At 39.7% G+C, this 20,175-nt stretch overlaps 1 protein-coding gene across 1 annotated transcript in view; it reads left to right on the top strand.

Annotated features, from left to right (window-relative positions):
* Nucleotides 1–2,198: 2,198 nt before the first annotated feature.
* TBPL1 (TATA-box binding protein like 1) overlaps nt 2,199–20,175 on the top strand; it is a 29,676-nt gene continuing 11,699 nt past the window's right edge. The window contains exon 1 of the mRNA XM_065888820.1: nt 2,199–2,428. The gene's annotated coding sequence lies outside the window, so the exon portion shown is untranslated. The remainder of the gene's footprint in view (nt 2,429–20,175) is intronic.

Raw genomic sequence — 20,175 nt, 5'->3', positions numbered from 1 at the left:
AACTAAAGCGTTCAATGAGTCTATGGAGAACGGTGCCTGCAGTAAAATCAAACCCAATTCCAGAATAAGGAAATACTGTAATGAGACAGATTGTGGACTGATCTGTGACAAAAGGGGGTCCAAAGCAACTGACATGCTTGATACCAGGTATATTGCTGGTCTCCTGCAAGGAGGATGCCTCATAAAGACCATGGTCACCACTGCTGTAAAGCTGACTTTTCAGCAGTGGCAGTAATCGTTGGGAAAGAGCCTTTCCCCTGCCACTTCCTTGGTAAATCAGACCATGCCACTCTATAGCTTAAACCCCTTCACTTCCACTAGCACTTGAAAGAAAATCCAAACTCCCTTCTGCATGGTCTGCAAGGCACTGAAGGTTCAAGGCCTTAGTTTCTCTCCAACTTCATCTCATGTCCTCTACCCCTAGCTCTGACCATGATGCCCCATCCACTCTAATACTCCAGCACAGCAAATTCTAGCCCATACTGTTCCCTCCGCCTGGAACACTATGTGCATCCCTTCCACTCTCATCCCTTTCAGATAACAGTCAAAATGTTACTTCCCGTAACAGTTAAAATATTACTTCCCGAAAGTCATCTCCTCACTACCCAGCAGACATTACTCTCTAACCCAGCCTCTTCTTCATTTTCTTCATCACACATATTCTTGTTCATTTTCTTCATTAAATAATTATAATACAAGCTATAATTATTGAATATTCAAAAAATAAATTAGTAAAGAAAATGAAACAAAATGGAAGTTCCATAATTCTACAGTGCTTTTAAACGTCAGATATTTTACTGAACAGTCAGAGTGGGAAGCAAAAGATCTAGAGGCATCCTTGAAGACCCCGTAAGTAGTGAAACACTCAAATGGTTGTCTACTCCCAAATCCCCCAGAAGTCAGCCCAAGTCTTTTCAAAAGGACTGTGGTGTTATCATTTTTCATGCAGGATTCACACCAATCAGAGGCCAGGTACTCATGAGCCCGCCTCATGGCCTTTTATTAAATTAGAGCTGCCCACTGGCCTCATCCAGGGCCAGAGGCTTCTGACTGCAGCCCAGCCCTGGAGCAGAGGCCTGTGCCAGCCTGGGAGTGGGGCTCTGGGGGCGCCGCGGGGCCCCGCGCTGCCTGGAGTTCTCAGGGCCGTTACTCGGGTCTCGCTCCCACAGGCAGCGCCTTTCACGTCACCCCGCGAGGGTCCTCGAGGACCCCAGCGCAGCCGTTCAAACTGGCGAATGTGCACCCCTGGGAGTCCCCCGGGTCAGTTCACGGCTACTTGGGAGCACAGCTGAGGAAGGGTCTCAGTCCCAAGCGCCCAGCTTCCACGTGAGCCGAGCCGCCGCTGCTCCTGCCCAGCGCCCCAGTCCCAGCCTGCAGCCGTCCTCCTCTCCCACCTCTCGCATCCTTCTTGGATCCGGCTACGCCGCTTAGAAGCCTCGGAAGTGCCTCCCGGCTCCCGAGGCAGAATCCTGATCGCAAACCCAAGCTGAGTAAGGAATATCGAAGGGACAGGCGACAGAAGTTTGACCTAAACTCCCTGCGTTATCTATCTATCTATCTATCTAATCTATCAATTTACTCGTGTGTCCATTCTTTCATCTTTCATATCCTATCGCTCTATTTTAGGACTAGGATTAGAATTCATTCATGAGAGTTTGATCGCGAAGTCGTAAATTAACGCGAAAAAGCGAAGTAGGACTTTTTCACAGAAAATGTCTTCGTTAGAATTAGAAAAAAAAAATAGTTCTTAGGGCTAGCTTCGCTAATTATGTTGAATGGTGGACCTTTTCTATAAATTGAATGAGCTAACGAAAGTTCCAAGGTTTTGGCAAAAAACAAACAAAAAACCCTAAAATCCATTTATATTATACTTTACGCCAGAAATTACGTGCTCATGTTTAGCTACCAGCTAAAGATGTACAAGGGATACATAGTTTTCTCGAAATCTTTTCAAGCGGTTCTCAAGCACAAGTCTAGCCTATTCCACACCCACCAGCCCCACCTCGCCAAGCTCTCCAGCAGGCCGGGCCGGACCTGGGCACCAGGAAGGAGGAAAGGAAAACGGAGGAAGGGGCGGGGGAAAGTGACGGGAGCAGTGAGAGCCGGAAGTGGTTGGCTAGCGAGGAACCCAGGGGCGCCCTGTCCGGCGGCGCTCTAGCCTCCGCGCGCTGTCTCTGTGCTCCCCCGCGTCTCGTCTATTTATTGTCGCGGGGAAGCCGCGGCCGCCCTGTACCCGGAACAACAAAGCAGGAAAGACTGAGCCTGAGCCTCGGGGGCTCCTAGCAACGGGCCGGGGCGGGAGTTCCATGGAGACTGGGGAGCGCGCCCGCCTCATCATTATCCTTGTCCTCCAGCTTATCCTTCGCGCCCGCCGCAACCGGCAGCAGCGCTGCCGCCGCGTCCTCTGCCGCCGCCCGCTCTTCCCACGGTAACCCCGTCGGCGACCCTGGGCGGGGGGAGCGCGGGCGACCGAGCTGCCTGAGTGCCGGGTGCGGGGCGACTTGGCGCGGGGCTGCGTGTGCGGAGCCGGGGCCGTGTTGCGGGTGGGGTGTGTGCGGGCGGATGCCTGAGGGAGAGGCGCTCAGATGTAGGAAATTGGTCCGGGGGCCGAGGGAGGGTCCACTTCTTAGGAGGACAGGGTGATATTTGGGGGTCTCATCAGGGATAACGGGTTGGGGGTGGGGCGTCACTGCCTGGGAGCGTTATCCAGCGGGGTGTAGGATAAGAAAAGAGGTATTTTATTTTTCCTGTTAGCCACCACTGGGGAAGACGGGAGAAGGGAGATTCCCCATCCGTCTCTATGGAGCCCTCCCCCAGGGGAAGAGAAATCGTGCAAAGATGCTAGCGGGTCCGTTGCTTCCCAGAAAACTTCCAACGGCCTTTGCCGCGGCGGGCCGGCTCCCAAGTAGCACCTTCGTCGGTTCCTGGTTCTGGCAATGCCAACAGCCTCGCTTTATGTTATTAGTAGTAGTAGAATCAACCGAAATAGACTTGATGAAGAAGGATCTGGAACTGAGGAAGATAAAATGGATAGTAGGTAGGGCTAAGCAGGATTGAGAGTCGGGATAAGCGCTTAATGATAGCCAGTAGAAGCTCTAAAAGTAAATTTAATTGGGAATGACGGTTTTTAAACTCTCTCCTTCTGCCGAGATGTGCATCTGCGGGCTGTGTCAGTGTGCTCATTGCGATAGGATTCAGACTGCAGCCAATCCACATCTGTGAGCTCTCTGACTGCATCTGTCACCTGCAGTTCCAGAGCGACACTGGCAGTTAACCAGCGTTAGGCTTGTGTATTTAGGGTTAAGAACAGTGCCTTAAAACTGGCTCAAGGAAAGAAACGGAAACAAGCTTGTTGTGATTATTGTGTGAAGAAATAATAACAGATTCCTTGGGGAAATGGGGAAAGAGAAATATGAGAAGGTTCAGCTATTCTAGTACAATCTGAAGTCTCTTGGAAAGTTTGAGAAAATGGTAGTTCATTCAAATCGAGAAAGGATTTTTATCACTGTGTGGTGTAAAGAATTATTCGCAGTTGATATGTTAAATGCCAGTTTATGCTATCTCTTTAAGCCTTACGTCTCTAACTATTTAATGGTTTTATGCTTTCCAAAACCATTCTAGGTCAGTAAATGAGGTTTTACTGTGGCATGCTGAAACGGCCATGTATGCATACTACAGTAATACTATTTTTGTGTCCAGTGGGAACAAAGCTCTTTATATAAAGCTGAAGATTAAAGATGAAAATAAAATTGATAAATAACAGAAGCAGTGATGTCAGCCACAGTTTCTATTTGTTCCTTACCTTTTTCGCTAAGTCTGGCTTGTCTTAAGCAAATAGGTTTCATCCTTGTCCCCCAGCCCGCTTTTTTCGTAATGATCTGCCGCTCTGTGCTCTTGATTGGTTGATGCCAGAACAGAGTTTTTGACTTTGGCATTTTCATGGAATTGAGGTGCAGCATCTCTTGTTACGGAATTTCATATATGTGCAAAGAGGTGGGCAGTTTCCTTTGACAAAGATGGGAAGTATAAACATTGGGAAACTTAAAATTGCATTTTAAACCTCTTAAGAAGAAAAACCTAATATTGTCATCTTTAGGTTAGTGTATCAAGGACTTTTTCTTAATCTCTTCATGTAGCTGTACTTCTGTGAATGTTGTTCTGGGGGGTGAGCACACTTGAGGGTATTGGACGTTGAGTCCCAGGATTTTCACAGTGTGTATGAGACTTAGTGAGTTCCCTCAGTCTCAGGGCTGCCATCACACTCACTTCGTTTAGATTTTATTTGCTGTTTTCTCTGTCCCTTACCCCTTATGTGTTTGATGGGGGAAAGGATTTAAGCCCCGACTTCCACCTTTATTAACAATCCCTGCTTTCCCTGCTCTCTGCTCCAACACTCCCAACGTTTTGTGTTGTCTTAGTTCCTCTCCTTACTTAATCACATCCCAATCAAAAGTGATTTTTTATGATATTTGTATTATTTCTGTTTCTTATGGAATTTTCAACATATGTCCTTGGCCTGTATATCCTTTTCATTAATGTTACTTTGCCTGTTGCATTTTCCTTCTGTATCTTTCCCCTTATATGGAAAATGGAGTGATCATATCAGATGCTCTGTATTTATTCTGAATACAACAGGTAAGAGCCTTAAACCAAGAATCAAGACTGCATTGAAATAAGACACGTAAAAATATTTGAACGTTTAGGAATAAAAGGTGTTTCAGAAGTCCAAGTGGTAACACTGTAATTGGAGATGTAGTCACTTTTTTAAAAATAAAAGAGTATTGTAGAGCCTGCTGTGTTTTTAATTGAACCTTAGATTTTCATAATTTGTACTCTAAAAACCTTTTCTTAACATCCATCTTTTCTGATCATTTTGCATCTGAATACTTGACTGAAATTACACTTTGCCAAATTAGAGGGAACAATTTAAGTGAGTCCCAGAATTTTGTTTCGTGTGGAAAATTGTCATGTCGAAATTTGTGTGGATGTATACATATATAGAATGTGCAGAGTTTGCTGTAAGGTAGAATGAATACATGCAAAATCTATAGCTGAATAGTTTTGGAGAGTGTTCTTTCTTAGCACGGGTGTGGCACAGTATTTAAAAATCAGCAAATATTGTATAATCTAGTTGAGTGGGTATTAGTGCTGTTTTTAGGTGAGGAGGCCGGTAATTACCTGGTGATTGATTTCTTTCTGTTGCATCATAGATCATGTGATGAATTATTATTGCTATGAAAAATAAAGTGTAAATTGATTGTAGAATTGATAGTAGAATGTTTCCACAATGGCTCAACACCTGTAGTTCTTTGAAAATTTAGCTGTATTGTGACATTTGAATTAATAAATAAAGATTTCCTGAAATTTACACCCATGTTTGTTGTACCTTTAATATGTCTGATGCCATGGCAGGTGTACAAAGCTGGATTTGTTTCTTTTTAGGTGCTTTTTGTGCACTTGTAGATAGCAGAGAAATGACATGCATAGATACTAAAACATGACAAACATAAATTTGAATTTTAAATCCTTTATTACATACTGCCTGGTGCTATAGTTATTGATGTATGGATTTCATCGTGCCTGCTAGATTAGTAGTTTCTTGGGGATCGGGACTGTAAGTCGCCATCATATTGTATGTTCATGTTGCATATGTGTGTATTTTGAAGATTAACATATTAATAAAAGGATGTATATATATTTCATTTCTTTCACTTCAGGGACTTATCTAGTGGATGAGGGGAACCTTTAGGCCTCTAATCTAATTAGGAATCTAATTCCTGATGCCTAAAATTAACTTTTTATACTGGCTGCAAATTCTAAACAGCAAAATTTCTCAAACATGATTAGGGCTTTTTTTTTTTTTTTTTTAACCAATTCAAATAATAAAAATAATGGTTTACTGCCTTGAGTTGATACAGTATGTGCTCTTGTTACATGACTGCCACTTCGGGTAATTTCAGAAGGGTGAAAGAATATATTTATCTGAGGTCTTTCCAGGCCACGTAGACAAATTTGATTTTTGTATTGTGACACAATTTATTTAGAAGAAAAATGGAGTGTATGTGTTTGTACAGTTGTGAAAAAGCAAGATTCCAGAAGTACGTCATTAGTGGAAAGGAATCAGGTCATATCAAAAATTGTACTTATCTGGTCTTATCTTGTGACTAAAGGGTGACAAAATTCACAATTTGGTTTAAATGGCTTGTTTTGTAATGGAAGGTGTGCTGCTGAGGATCCCATTAAATGCTAAAAAAACACAAGGTGAATTCTGGGACAGTTCAAATCAGCCTTCATGTGGGAGTCCATAATGAAGCTGTTTGAAATTTCACCAAAAAAATGCAGCACAAAACTTTGGCTGGCGATTTTGACCACGCAGTATTCATCCATCAAGAAAGAATACTGAAAATCAGATTGCATCTGAAGGACAGTCTTCTCAGGACATGTGTGGATGACTCTTGGTACTATAATTGTGTTTACCATCATAGACTTCTGTCCATAGACCTTGATCCATGATACGTTTTTGTTTTTTAACTCACTAGGTGAGAACTCACAACATTTTGAAAGTCAGAATTTGTTTTTATTAACTAAATGGTTCCAGAGATCAGGCATTAACCTTTTTCCTTCTGATAAATTACAAGTATTTTCATTGTAAAACCAGTTTTTTGTTTGTTTTTTTTGTTTGTTTTTTTTGCGGTACACGGGCCTCTCACTGTTGTGGCCTCTCCCGTTGCGGAGCACAGGCTCCGGACGCGCAGGCTCAGCAGCCATGGCTCATGGGCGCAGCCGCTCTGCGGCATGTGGGATCCTCCCAGACCGGGGCACGAACCCGTGTCCCCTGCATCGTCAGGCGGACTCCCAACCACTGCGCCACCAGGGAAGCCCTGTAAAACCAGTTTTGATCAAAATCAGTTACGTTTTCTTGGGATTAGGGTTAGTATAGCACTTAAGAGTATGGACTCTGGAGACAGGCTGCCTGTGTTCAGCGTGGTGGCGATGCTGCTTGTTAGTGGTGTGGCCTTGAGCAAGTTTTTTCACTGCCTTCGTTCCCCAGTTTCCTCATCTTCAAAATGGGGTTCATATAAGTACTACCTCATAGGGTTGCTGTGAAAAGTAAGTGTAAAGCACTTAGCACACTGTTCTGCAGAGTTAGCTGAAAAAATACTAGCTGGTGCTTGACTCAGTGGTGTGAGGTGTAGTACATTAGAGGTGAACCATTAGACCACTCAGATGCTTTGTTTCTTTCCTTCGGAGGCTATTAAAACAGTGAAATTCTTTGTGATGCTGGCTATTGGACTCATCTCTGCTGTTAGGTCTTGGGAGGGGGAAGCACTTTTGTTTTAATTTTGGATCATCACACAGACATCTGGTTATCACTTATGGCAGATGGATTCAGTAAAAAGAGACATCTCTGTTTCTTGGAAAAGGACAGCCAACAAAGCCCGGTCTGGCACCATGTTGCAGCTATTGAAATGCTATTTCCCTGTGGACTTCACTGCTTGTTTAGTTGTGTGGTACTTCTGAATAAAAGGAATAGACCCCAGTGGTTTCATTTAGCAGAATTAGCCCTTTTTTAGAAGACACTGTTTTTTACTTGTATAGCCTTAGGTGGTGGTAAACTTGAAACTTATTGGTGTCATTATCACTTGGGTTTTCTGTGTCACTATAAATGTGCTCTACATAGTAGCTTTCTTGTAAGTTTAGAGGTAGCTAAAACTACTGCTGTGCTCCAATAATTCAAGTGGCTCAGGAATGACTGCATACGATTGCAAGATTATTTGTTTATGGTAAGGCTGACACCAAATACTGAGGCTGCCTAGTAGGGGATAACCTGATCATTATAGCTTTGTTTATTAGGCTGCTATTGAAATGGCTAACTTTTTAATGTTAAATCCAAATGTTTTAGTTTAGTTGTGTGGACCTTTGAAACTGTTGACTAGAAAATAAATATTTCTCTTAAGTACAATGTATCACAAACTGTTCTTTCCTATATTGGCTAATATGTAGGTCTTGGTTTTTATTTGAAATAATATTTTTTATAAAACATATAGAAGTTTATATAAAACATTATTAAAAGTATGTTTTGCTTTAAATATACAGGGATAACGTTTTATAATTCTTTCTTCTATATTGTGCAGCTTTTGTTTTAGTTGGTTTTTATAACCACCCTGCCAAGAAGATTGGCAAATATGCTTGTATTTAGAGGCATGACTTCTGTTTTCCTGATTTAAGAGAGTGACATTTAGTTGATACTGTTGATTTCATTGCGTACTAATAACTACATTGGCCAGAATAGATGAGGTATTGATTTAATATTGTTAACATAATTCCTGTAGCCATCATGGATTCTGGGTCTAAAAAAATATTGAGATAAGCAAGGAAATGATCATGGCTGTTTCATATATATACTCGCACATGTATATATCCTTTAATTTTAGATATTCTGAGGACTGTATTGGGAGATTTTTAGGATAGCAGGTCTCCAAAGTGTCAATACTGTTGCCCAGAATAAAACCTGGGTGTTTTATTCTGTCTAATACATTGTTAACGTTTCCCCGGTGTTCTTAACACCACCCTTTTTCAGGGACAGGTGTTGCCATCTTTCAGATATGAAGATAATAAAATCAGTGTGTAACCCAAAAGTGCAAATCTGAAGATGGGCATTTGGTTTATGAGTATGGCCAACACTTATAGACCGTATCATTGTTTGAACCTCTGTTAAGATTCACGATGAACCTGCAGCTTATGTGGAGCAAGAACCTCTCCATTCTTTTTAATTTGCCAGATACTTTTGTTGAACCACAAAACCTTTTATCTTTCCCCTGCTTATGGCTGCAGTGAACCTCTTGGGCATCTCCAGTTTCTTGTATGTACGTGCAACCTAGTGAGGTTGTAATGAGCAACCGTTAATTGCTCATGGGTTGACCACATCCCAGGACGTGGCAGGTTAGGGTGGTGGTAGGAGCCACAGCCATGTTGAAGGCACAGTCACCAGTTCATTAGATCTTCCTCAACACCAACCTGGTGTGCTCATCTCAAAGGTCCACCAGATTGCTTAACTCAGTTCTCTCTTTTTTGTTGTTGGTGGGGGAGGACCTGAAGTAAGGGATGTGATGTGGCTCAACAGTTCACAACTGATAAAAAGCTCTTATGAATAATACTTTTTCCATTATCTCAGCAGCATATTGATAATGTAAATCTTTAGAGAAAACCTTTGGCTGGCCAGTAATCTTGAAAATTCTGCTTCAATGCATAGTGTAAACCTACTTAGGTGATAGTTTAATTTGGCTGTACATTAAGAATGTGTGCCTTTTAGTTACTCTTTGTAGGCTTTTTGTTTAGGGCCTGTTAAATTAGAAGAGTTTCAGATGTCTGAAACTATATTCTTAACCTAATTTGTCTGTATTGTATCCTCACTCTCACTTTGTAAAGAGAGGAATAATGGCTTTATTATCACACCCTGTTTAAAGGATGGCTGTTATGCTGAAGGTAACTGACAGGGTAGCTAGTCTATAACCAGCTTTCATGGAATAAACTTAGGATATGGATGAGTTAGGACCCTTGGGGCTGAAATGGAGAGTGTAGCTTAGGAAAGGGGAAAGAGAATATATACCAAAAGTGCTAAGGGTCTGTATGTGTGTTTTAACCAAAATTATTCTTTCCTTACATCAGAAGTGTATTATATTTCTGTATTTGTGAAAACTCCTAGAACACACTTGCCCTTTAGGACTTGGGGGTCTGAACTAAAACTGGTCTGTTGAGTTGATGACCAAGTGCCAGCCGCTAAGCCACATTCTAAAGACACACATTTATATTAAATTGTTCTCTTTAAGGAGCATGGTGCCTACAGTCTAGTAGAGTGGACAGTTATAATACAGTCAGTACCCTTACATTTGTTGGGCCCTCACTTGGGGTCTCTTCTGTCAGTGTTGCATGTGGCTGGCTCCTCCTTAGCCTTCCAGATCTCATTTTAAGAATAACTTCTCATCTCTGAGGAAGTTAAGGGACCTTCCTGGATCACTCTAGAGTTTCTCTTTATAACATAGATCACATTCTCTAATTATTTTCATGGCTTGTCCTTTTTCATTGTCTGTTTCTTCCACTGGAATACAACTGCCATGAGGGTTTCTTACCTGACTGTTTTGTTCTGAGCTGTATTCCCAGTGTCTAGCCGTAGTGCTAGGTTCACATCCATCGCATGCTAATGAATACAGTTGTGAGTAAGAGTTTGTTAGTTGAAGGAGTGGGGAAGGGGCATCCTAGGCAGATATAAAATCAGGAAAGGATCAGCTGTTGCAAGAGGAGTGGTAAAAAGTTGTGAAACAGTTAAGGTGTGTTGGAAGTGGAAGATTAGGTTATAAAACTTAATTTGGAGACATGAAACTCACTGCATTCCAAGCTGTCTATGTAAGAGAGCCAAGAGATATTTATTTAAGCAGGGGTGTGGCACAGTTAGGAAGACAATTCTGGTGGCTTATTTGGTAGATGGACTAAATTGTGGAGACTGCAAGCAGAGAATTCCACTAGAAGGCTGTAGCCTTAATGGCACGGGAAAGCCTCATATAAAACACTGATGCTTGAGACGCAGAAAAGAAGCTAGACGAGAAGCTAACTGGGTGTAGGAGAAAAAGAAGAAATGAAGGATGATTCTGAAATGTCTGATTCAGGTTTGAGAGTGTTGGGTGGTGGCTCCATGAACTAAAATTAAGAATCTGGAGACAGCGAGTATTTCTGAGGGGATTAATTATTAGTGTTGGGTGTGTTGGTTTACCTTAATGCATATGCCTAACAGACAGGAATATGGTTTCAAGTCTCTGATAAGTCAGGACTGAAGTAAGAGCCATACATTTATGGGCAGCAGGTGAAGCCTGGAAAGCTTAAATTAGAAAGGGATTTAAGGCAGTTGTTTATAACCTTCAAGGATCTTAAACTCATTTGAGAATATGAAGAAAATAATGGCCTCCTCAGAGGTACATCCAAATTTGTGTGGATATGATTTCAAGGGGGGTTGCACCTCTGGAACCAATTGTTGAGCTCTTCAGGGACTGTCGTGGACTTCCCTGAAGAATTTATGACATAAGAGGCAGACAGAGCAGTATTTGAGATGGGGAGAACCTAGGAAAGGTGCCTCAGAAGCCCAGGATAAGGGATGGTGAGGAAGAATCGGGGGAATCAGGGGTTCCCAGGGCTTTATGCTCTGGAGAGGTCCAGTAGGAGGGAGTGTCAGCTGTGACATTGGATTCAGCAATGAGCAGTTCATTTGTAACATTTCATCCCGTGCAGAGGCAGAAGGCAGATTGTGACCGTTTAATGCATGAATCCAAGTTAAGGAAACAATGCATGGGAAAGAGTGCAGAAGTCTTGATGTTCTGTATGATAAACAGTCCTGATATGAGAATATAACCCATTTTAAGGACCTGCTGAAAGGGAAATTCCATTATTTTGTTGACCTGTTGTGGCGTTTCAGCCCAGTGGTTCTCAACTGACTGCCCCATTAGAAACAGCTTGGAAATGTTTTTAAAATCAGGGCCCTACAAAGGTTAGTTAATCAATATCTTTGGGGCTTGTACCTCTTTATAGCTTTTATTTTGTTTGTTCTGTTTTGGGTTTTTCTTAAAAGTTAAGAACCAATGTTCCCATCAGAAAACCTCCTTATCACTTTATGCATCTGTGTTAGAATACTTTCTTTAATTGTACGTTATTATCAATTATTCAGTTTACTGTTGTGCTAGGTTTAAATCAGTGCCCTTTAGTCCTTCTCACAGACCTTAGTTTCCAATTTAAAAAATTTTATGGCTTTCTTCTGATCTTCAACCAAGTTCTACATATTTATCTTTTTTGAGTGATACAGCCCTCAATCAGTGAAAGATCTGCCCATTTCTGAGTAAGACAGGAAATTCTTAATGGTGCTTACATGTGGAAAGAGTATTCATTCTGCAGTCCCTTTTGCTTTTATTTAAGTATGTTACATATTTTACTAAATGGTAAAAACTATTTTTTAACTAGAAAAGTTTGAACTCTGTACACTATTTTCCAAGTAGCTAATTTCATAATCTTACCTTCCTTTTTTTAAAAAATGGCAGTCATACGTGACCTAGACCTTAAACAGGTTGTCTCCATTAGAGCAGACATTTTATATGAAGGGTAAACCTATAAAATCAGTTGAAAGGAAACTGTCAAAATAGGAAATTCCACCTGTTGTGTTTTCAACTTGCAGTGCTTTCTCTGGATTAAATTCTTGATAAGCTGTCAGCAGTTCAAGTTTGAATCCTGTGTTCATACCCTTGAAATAAAAATCAGATTATGGAAAAAATTGAACTTTATGCATGCCAACCTTGACACCAACCACAAGCTGAAAGAGGGTTTATTCCGTTTTTTAGCAACCTAATTAATTAATATTTTTACTTGCAAAGAAAATGATAATCTTTAAAAAATTCTGTTGTGTTATTAGCATCAGCTTAATGGCTAGAGTAGTCTCACAAATTGTAGTTGCTTATTATGGGTAACTTAGGGCAAATATTAAGATTCTCTGTAAAGAGACAAACTTCCTCGTTTTTTAAATAATAGCTCATAATATGGGAAAATAGGGATGCATGTAAGACCTTCTGGGAAGAACCTGAGGCCTTACACTTAAAATGAACATGATAAATTTACACTTTAAATGAAATGAACAGATGAATAGTTTTGTTGCAATTTAATATTCAGTTTTCCTGTTTTTGCAGGTACCTAGCTAAGTAAATGTTGGCAAAATGTCTGTTTTGTAATTTGTAGTAGACTTGGTCAGACTCTTCTCCCCGTCTCTTCTGTCTCCTTCTCCTCCAGACTCCCAACTCCCCACCCTCAAAAAACCCACACAATCAACAACTACTTTTTGTTTTGGTTTGAAACGGTTTTGTTATTGTTGTTGTTGTTTTAATTCACTGTTAAATTTAGTTGTTTTGTAAATACTGATTTCATTTACCAGATACATCAAAATTGTATTCTTTATTTTTACCCTTGCTTTTAGCCCTGAAGCAACATGATCTGTTTTTGTGTTCCAAAGCGGGGGAACCACAATGAATAACTGGAAATCCTTTCCATTTTTGAACATTTCTCTATCCGTGGAAGATGAAGAAAGGAGATAATTATAGTAACAATAAGAATAGCTAAATTTGAATGCTTACCGTGACAAGTACTATGCTAAATGCTCTGCATGAAATTTTAGTTTTCCCAACACTTGGCACTAGGTGCTGTTATCTGCCTTATCCTACAGATGTGGACATTGAGGCACAAAGGCGTTAAATAACTTCCCCAAGGTCACATGACTGATAAGTGGTAGAGTCTGGATTTAACCCAAGTAATCTGCTCCAGAGCCTGCGCTCTTAAAACTTGTGTTTGTGTGTGCATGTGTAGAGATGCTGCTTTTTAATAATCTCAAGCTAACAGTTAACCTCTCATAGACACTTTATTGAACGTGTCTCATGCCTTGGGAACTATTCCAAGACTTGGGTACAAAAATAAGTAAGAATTGATCACGCGTCCAAGGAGCTTATTGTCTACCAAGGAGACAGAAATACAAAATTTCACTATAGTGTGGGAAAGTGCTGTGTAGTAGTACAACTAGCAGCATGGTCATGAGACTCGGAGCATTCATCATGGTAATGGATGCTCTGGCTCAGTCTTGGAGATCAGATGTCTTAGTTCCTTTGATTTCTTATTTTACCCATCATGGTTTTAATTACCTTCTGTATGAGGGTTTCCAAGTTTTCACCTCCAGTCTAGACCTAGGCCTGTCCTGAGCAGTGGCTCTTATCTGATTGTCTGTATCTCCTCTTGGATGTCTCACAAGTTCCTTCAAGTTAACATGTCCAAAACAGAATCCTTACCCCTCCTCCTTTTCCCATCTGCCCTTGCAAACCTGCTCTCCCTTCAGTGTTCCTGTCCCAGTAGATAGTATCTTAGGCCACAAACCTAGAGTCATCCTCCATCTCCCTTTTCCTCTTTCCCATATCAGTCACAAAGCTCTGTTCACTCTGCCTCCCAAAAATGCCTCTCTTCAATCTACTTCTTTCCGTCTTCATCCACCCTGCTCCCACGACTGTCCTGTCTCACCAGGACTGCCGCACTAGACCCTAACTGAGTTTTCTGCCTGTTCTAACCTTGCAAGTCCATTCTCCTGTTACAGAAATGGCAGTGATAGATTTTCATGAAAAGCAAATACATTATGTCATTTCTTGCTTCTCTTTAGCCCACCATTATCTTGGGATAAACATGAAAATCCTTAACTTGGCCTAGAAGGCATAATTTAACCCCTCCCTGCATCTCCAGCCAGGTCTCATGCCACTTTCCGTCTTCCCACTCTAGCCAGGCTGGCCCTTCTTCACATCTTAACACTTCACACTGCTCACTCACCTCAGAGCTGAGAACACCAGCTGTTCCCTCTGCCAAGTCTTGGTCACTGGTGGACCCCCATCTGCTGGGACTGGGCCTGATGCTTAGATTTCCGTTTCATTGTTATAGAATTGATTGAATGAAGGTGATGCTGAGCTATAGAACAAGTAGGAATGAGCTAGGTATAGAAATCGGGATTGATCATTTTTAGCAGAAGGAATAGCATAAGCAAGCAAAAGGCTGATATTTCTTTACATATAAGAGCTTTTTATAAATCAGTAGGATATCTCAGAAGGAAAATGAACAAAGGATATGAGGCAATTAACATAGAATAAATACAAGTATTCATATTTGAAAAGTTCACCTTCATTAGTATTCAAGGAAAATCAATTCAATATTGCTATTTTTCTTATCTCAGGTTGTCAAAGGTTTTTATAAAATCCTTTGTTGACTAGATACAACACCATATGCGTATGATCTCAATCTTGTTTAATGTGCACAGATAAATATATGGATTTAGCAGCCTCAAAACATATAATCTCAATCTTGTTTAATATGCACAGATAAATATATGGATTTAGCAGGCTCATATGCCTACATGAGCATAGAAAAACAGCAGTAATTATCACTGTGGTGAGATTATGGATGACTTTTTTTTTCTTTAAGTATTTCTTATATAATCAGAAAATGACATGCCATCTTTTAAAATCATATATTAAATCATATATTAAGACCGTGTAATGGAAATACTAAGAAATCTATCCAAAATAAATTTTGCTTTTACATAATAAGGAATCTGTATGCCAGATTTCTCATCTTTGAGTGTGAATCGCCAGATTTCAAGTTGTATTCAGTAAAATACTTTTTTCCTCTTATAATAGTACATTAGTTAAAATTAATATTAATGTTAGCATTGACTAATGTGACAACACTTTAATAGAGCATATTATAATTTGTGAGGTGCTCATTAATCCCTCAAATCAATCATACGGTGAGTAAATAGTGTTGTTTGTATTTTGCAAATAAGGGGAGAAACAGTTTAGAGTCAGCCCCTAGTCACATAGCATCCATTAGACATCCAAGATTTCTTACTTTACAGATACATATTAGTACATATTAAAATAGTGAAATTTGGGCTTCCCTGGTGGTGCAGTGGTTGAGAGTCCGCCTGCCGATGCAGGGGACACGGATTCGTGCCCCGGTCCGGGAAGATCCCACATGCCGCAGAGCGGCTGGGCCCATAAGCCATGGCCACTGAGCCTGCGCGTCCGGAGCCTGTGCTCCGCAACGGGAGAGGCCACAACAGTGAGAGGCCCGTGTACAGGAAAAAAAAAAAAAAAAAAAAAAAAAAAAGTAGTGAAATTCTTAAGCAGGCTACTGTTTAAGCATTATTAATATGGGGTAAGTATTGATTATGTATTCTTAAACTGCAAAATACTTTTTTATACTGGAACTTTTTCATGGCAGTGTAAACCATTGAGTTATCTTTCCTTAAGCAGTCATTTTCAGAAAATCAGCATCATTTAAATCTTCCTCCACCACCTTTTAGGCATCATTACAAATATGTTCATTGATTAAAACATATTAATATACTCCTCTTTACTATTTTTTTTTAATAGATAGTTGCTGGCAACCCTCAGAGTTGTTTAAAAAACAGTATCTTTCTCTGTAATAACCTATATGGGAAAAGAATCTGAAAAAGAATAGATATACGTAAAAACAAACTAACTAAAGAACAAACTAAATCACTTTGCTGTACCTCTGAAACTAACACAAAATTGTAAATCAACTATGCTCCAGTGTAAAAGAAAAAATAAAATAAAAACAGTATCTTTGTAATTCTCTTAATGTAGATTTTTAAAAATTGTAATAACTATTTTGCTACCAGTCTTCAGAATTGGTATTTAGATTAAGTCAGAGATAGAAGGTGGAGACATATGTAATGAAGGTAGTTTAACTTTCTGTTTAACTTAATGCAGTGATGGTTTTGTACATCAAATACTTTTGCTTTTATTTAAGCATTTAACAGTTTTATATGAGTGGTATACTACATAATCCTTTCCTTTGGAATATACAAGGGTTTTTGTGCCCAGGCATACTGTGAATAAAACTTTCTTTCTTCATGTGGCTAGAACACAAAAATGCCAACCCCAAGGACTGTTGGTATAAAGTATAAGCTGTTGGACCGTGCAGAGAAATGGCTTCATGATATGATGTCACCATGCCAAACAAAGAATTTGCAGTTTGGTCATCTGCCTCCGCCGTTGCCCCTCGGTGCATCTTTCTCCCTTTACTGCCCGTTTGAACACGAATGCTTGTTGAAGGGAAGGTGGGAAGTTCAGAATTGGGATGTTAATTTAACTAAACTAACATAATAGTTCTGGAATGAAAATTGAAATTTAGTATGTAATTCTAGTATGAAATTTAGTATGTAAATTTGTCTATAGTATGTCTTCATGTAAGATGTTGGAATCCTGGGATTTGAGAATTAGATGGCATCTTAGAAACCATCTAGGGGCATCTTCTACCTAATAAGAGAATCATTCTGTAACATTTCTAACTTGGTTAAGTATTTTGCCCTACCTCCCCTTTTTTGGGACACTTACCTTCTGTTGAGGCTTCTGCTTTGCAGGTATTTGCTTTTTGGTGTGGCTTTACGAGGCCTGCTTCCGTGCGACTTCATTTGGATCTTTCAGTTTCCTTTTTATTCAGACATTTGAGAGCAACTGCTATCTTTCCTTTCTTGTGCTAAATGTCCTGAGACTTTCCTCATACAACTATTTTTATATCTCATGCCATCCTACTTTCCTCTGGATATCTGGATATCAGTGCCCTCTTTAAATGATAAGGTCAGGATATTCTAGATGTTTTAGTAGCAAAGAGGCTAGTAATTCCTTTGCTCTGAATAGTCCTTTCTAACCTAGTTTTTCTTTTTTTTGTAAGTAATATAATTAAAATCCATGTTGTCTTAGTGTGACTTACTGTAAGGAAATTCTTTTTTTCTTTTAAAACAGCTTTTAAAAATTATTGTGGAAATTTTTAGACAGAAATGTCGGGAGAGTAGTGTAACGAATACACATATATCCTATCACCTAGATTTAATCATTAGTAAGAGATGAGACAGTAGTATGGTACTTTTTTGTCTTAAAATAAAATTATACCTACTATCCAGATTCATTCTGTACCTCAGAATAGATTGTCCAAATTTGTTTGGTTCCTGTGGTAAGATTCCAGATAATGAGGGACTCATCTGAAACTTTATCCAAATCTATTTGTTACCGAGTTCAGACAGTGGAAGATTCCTGTATCTTAAATTACAGACGTGGCATTTCCCCCGTGCATATTTCAATATGCATGTCTGAAAAATAAGCATAATTGTCTACATGACCACTCTATTATTTCACCTAACAGAATTATCAGTAATTCCCTAATGTCATCTATCATACTCAGATTTCCTCTTATAACTGTTTTGTTCAAACCAGGAACCAATCAAGGACCATGATATACAGATGTTTTATTCACTTTATTTATTTTTTATTGGCGTATAATTGCTTTACAACGTCGTGTTAGTTTCTGCTGTACAATGAAGTGAATCAGGTATATGTTTACATATATGCCCCCCCCTTGGACCTCCCTCCCACCCCCGCCTCCCACCCATCTAGGTCATCACAGAGCACCAAGCTGAGCTCCCTGTGCTATACAGCAGGTTCCCACTAGCCATCTGTTTACACATGGTAATGTGTTTGTGTCAAACCTAATCTTCCAGTTCATCCCACCCTCCCCTTTCCCCCCGCCCAGTGCCCACACGTCCATTCTCTATGCCTGCATTTCGGTTCCTGCCCTGCAGATCCGTTCATCTGTACCATTTCTCTATATACCACATATATGTGTTAATACGCAGTATTTGTTTTTCTCTTTCTGACTTACTTCACTCTGTATGACAGACTCTAGGTAAAAATGTGAGCTTTACATTTATTAGCAGTAAATTTTATTTTATCGCTGTCTCCCCATTGCACTAGTGTAGGGATCTGCACACTGTTTCTTAAAGGACCAGATAGTAACTATTTTAGGCTTATAGGTCATTTGGTTTTTGTCACAACTACTCAGCTCTGCCACAGAGTCATTATGTAAACACATGAGCATGGCTGTGTTTCAGTATGACTCTTTTTTTTAACAAATCAGGCCCTGGCCCATTGGTTGTAGTTTGCTGACCCCTGCCTAACCTCTTATGATCTCTGTTTTTTTCTGTTAATGTGACTGTTCTCAAGTTTTGTGTCAATTCACTAAATCATACGATCTGGTTGCGATATTCTACTACCTGTGAATTCATTAAACAGTTATAGCTACCATTTAGTGAACACATGCTGTATGCTGTGTACTTGACATAAATAATCATATTTAATGCTTAAAAGCACCCGGGAGATGCAGTGATGTTATCGCCGATTTTCAGAAGAAAAAATTAAGACTTAGAAAGAGGTCATGTAACTTACCCAGTATCACACACCTAAATGTAAACACCAAGTCACCCTACCCTTTTGTAAGGTTTATGCTGTACTGTTAAACAGATATGAAAGAAGACCCTCTTTCTAAAAGGCTTTTGTCCATCTTAGTCCTAGGCATGTGTTGAGAGACGATCAAGTAATCTGTTGGGATCAGGAACACAAAATGTCTCTTTCCTAAGCTGCTGTTTTGGGGGCTTTATAAAAAATACGAGGTTAGTTTGGATGGTGTACCTTATTTGTAGAAGAATGATCTCTAGGACACCACCTGGGTTCACACTGTGTTTGCAGTTGTACTATATCCAGTCTTTCCCTCCTTCTGCCATTTCTCAAATCATGGACAGTAGTTCCATGGTTAAACTGTTGAGGACCCACACCCACAGTATCCTCAGATGCAACTTGAGTACACTTAAAAGTAGCTGGAATCTACTTTTCTGTATTCTCATGTTTATTTTATTCTTTTGGCTTTTAGTTAGATTTTTGGGGTTACTTTTGCATTGTTTTTATAACAGTGTTTATTGTGCCCTTTTAGTTTAAAATATCTTTCCTGGTGTGGAAAATTTTAAATGTAGTAGTCTCGGATGTAATTTGTCTTAAAAACCAGGAGGTGGCGATGTTTTCCAGGTGATGCTTTAAGATTGTAATTGGAATACCACTGGACAGAGGATCTAACTTGTCCATAAAAGTCAGTGAGCAGGGAAGAAGCTGTTTCAACTTCAATAATGCATTTTAATACAGTGTTAGAAATATGTTATTTCTTGAAGTAGGACAGCTTCAGTTTTCAACTTTGCTTTTTATTAGAAGGAAATATTTGACAAACACATGTTAGGCATTTACTTGAGAAACAGGACAAAACACATTATTAAACCATGTCTTAATATTAGGCCTTGGGCAGTGGGGAAATTACCAAAGTCACTCTGTTGCCAATTCTCTGAATAGAATAATTGTTAACATTTTGGCATTTTTAGTACATACAGAGATATATAAACCAAAATGAACTCTATCAAACATATTTATTTTTTACATTATGAATCTCCGTCTACATCCATGTAGTTGTAATTTATAAAGTCTGTTCAGTAGTCTGTTATATGAGACTGCTATACTTTATTTAACCAATCCCTTCTAGATGGGCACGTAGGTTTCTGTTATTAACAGAATTGCAGTGTATATAATCTTATTTATACTTTGCTCAGTTGAATAATTTCTCAAGATGCATTCTTAATGGTTGACTGCAATTCATCATATACACATATTTTTAATTATTTGAATACACACTGCCAGATTATCTCCTGTAGAAATTGTTCCAAAT

This window comes from Phocoena phocoena, chromosome 12 (genome assembly GCF_963924675.1).
Source record: "Phocoena phocoena chromosome 12, mPhoPho1.1, whole genome shotgun sequence".
Taxonomy (NCBI): Eukaryota; Metazoa; Chordata; class Mammalia; order Artiodactyla; family Phocoenidae; genus Phocoena; species Phocoena phocoena.
Note: the sequence above shows the minus strand (reverse complement) of the source record. Positions and strands in the feature narration are given on the sequence as shown.